The 2,260-nt window shown below is 35.8% G+C and overlaps 1 pseudogene; it reads left to right on the top strand.

Annotated features, from left to right (window-relative positions):
• LOC102245346 overlaps positions 1-1,454 on the top strand; it is a 23,804-nt pseudogene extending 22,350 nt beyond the window's left edge.
• The last annotated feature ends 806 nt before the right edge of the window (positions 1,455-2,260 follow it).

Consider the following 2,260-nt stretch of genomic DNA (forward strand, 5'->3'; position numbering starts at 1 on the left):
TGCTAAGCAAAAGCCAGTTGGAGAAAGATAAATATCACATGATCTCACTCATTTGTGGAATATAACGAACAACATAAACTGATGAACAAAAATAGATCCAGAGATAGAGAAGCATCAAATAGACCATCAAACCTCAGAGGGAAGGCAGGGCAGATTGGGGGGTCGATGGCAGGTAAGAGATCAACCAAAGGATTTGTATGCATGCATATAAACATAACCAATGGACACAGACAGCAGGGGTGTGGGGGCATGTTCTTGGGGGTGGGAGTGGCCAGGGAGGGGTTGATGGGGGAAAAGGGATACATATCTAATACTGTAAACAATAATAAATAAAGTCTTAAAAAATAATTTCCACCAAAAACAATAATAATAATAAGTGGAACAGAAAATCAAAGTTTTTCTCTCCCCCCACCCCTTTCTCTCTTTCTCTCTAAAATCAATAAATAATTTTTTTAAAAAAGAAAGAAAACATCACCATGCTACAGAAATTGGTTCTCCTTCTCCTTTTTTGCACATAACAAGGTACTAACAACAGGCATCTTGACAATTGTTTTATAAGCAATCTGATTTTGCACAGCTGCAAGCAATGCAACAGCTTACTTTCAGTGGGAAACAAATGAGAAAAGAAATAAACTGAAAAAGTATAAACCATAATCCATCTGTAACTAACTATTTGGAGAGTGGAATATGGCAGAGACCAGTGAGATATGTGGGCAATTCAGCCAGATGCAGGTTATTATAATAATCTAGTCTCACCTAGAAGGATGTTGAATAATCCTATGGATGCAGTACCAAAATCTGTTTGAACATCAACAAATAACGTGTCCAGTATCTGCTGTTAGCTGGACTCTTGAAGGAAGATGGTTGGAAAATGCTTGAGCCTCTAGTGGAGAGTTCACTGTGTGGAATGGACTCAATTTCAATTTTGAAACAATATTACAAGCTCATGATAGCCCAGTGAGGGCCATGACTTGGTCACATAATGACATATGGATGTTGGCAGGAGAGCATAGAAGATGTGTAAAATATTGGCAATCAAACATGAAAAATGTTGATGTTCCAGGCACATAAAGAGGTGATTAGAGACCAGGTTTATACATTATATACCATTTTCAGCAGTCTCTATTGTCATAGTTAAATTATTTTCTAAGTGTATTCTGGGTGCAGAGATGCATGGGCTCTGTCAAATTCTTGAAAACTTTCTGCACCCTACACTCAATATTTTTCTTTGTTTTCACACAATTACCATTTTGCTGGCACTTTTCTGAAGCAGTGTTGTCCTGGTATCAGCATTTACAATATGTTACAGATGTATTGTCTGCCACATTTTTTACTGGTTTTTGCTTTTTATCTATGGTTAATAATTTGTATATGTTAAATTTATTTTTATTACCTATTGTGTAAGATAAGAATATTTCATTCCAAATAAAGAATCCATTCTTAAAAAAAAATAATTGGAGAGTCATTCATTGCAATTTAGAAATCCCTCTTATGGTTCTCAAACTTCACAGCACTTAAGAATCTCCAGAGGAATTAGAATAAAAGACTTATTAATTGAAAAAAAACTTATTAAGTTTATAATAAAATTAGTATATTGAGCTTAAGGGCTAAAAAAATCTAAATTTACAAGTTGATCATTTTAATAAGGAATATTCATTAAAACACTGGAAATTATAGTTTTCCTTTTTTTATATTTTATTGGTTGTTTTTTTTTTACAGAGAGGAAGGGAGAGAGATAGAGAGTTAGAAATATCAATGAGAGAGAAACATCGATCAGCTGCCTCCTGCACACTCCCTACTGGGGATGTGCCCACAACCAAGGTACATGCCCTTGACCAGAATCAAACCTGGGACCCTTGAGTCCGCAGGCCGGTGCTCTATCCATTGAGCCAAACCGGTTTTGGCAATTATAGTTTTCTTAAGCCCCAAATCTTCCCTCAAGACAATTAGCAATACAGCTCACATTTCTCAAGGCTCTTTACAGATCTTCTTGCCTTTATGGCTGACACACACTTCTTCTTTTCCTTGGTTTCAACTACTATCTTTATGCCAATTATTAAGAAGTTAATCATTCTAATTTAGGGAATCTCTTAAAAGTATGGTGAGTTTCCAGACCTGGTAGGGATTGTGGTGATCAAGCCAGGAATTGTCCCAGGTAGGCTCCATCCCAGTTTACAAAAGCATTTTTTAGTAATACTGTTAGCTTGTTACCCTCTGATTATAACAGTGCTTATTTTAGGTAAACTTTTATATATATATG

Source organism: Myotis brandtii, unplaced genomic scaffold (assembly GCF_000412655.1).
Source record: "Myotis brandtii unplaced genomic scaffold, ASM41265v1 scaffold502, whole genome shotgun sequence".
Lineage (NCBI taxonomy): Eukaryota > Metazoa > Chordata > Mammalia > Chiroptera > Vespertilionidae > Myotis > Myotis brandtii.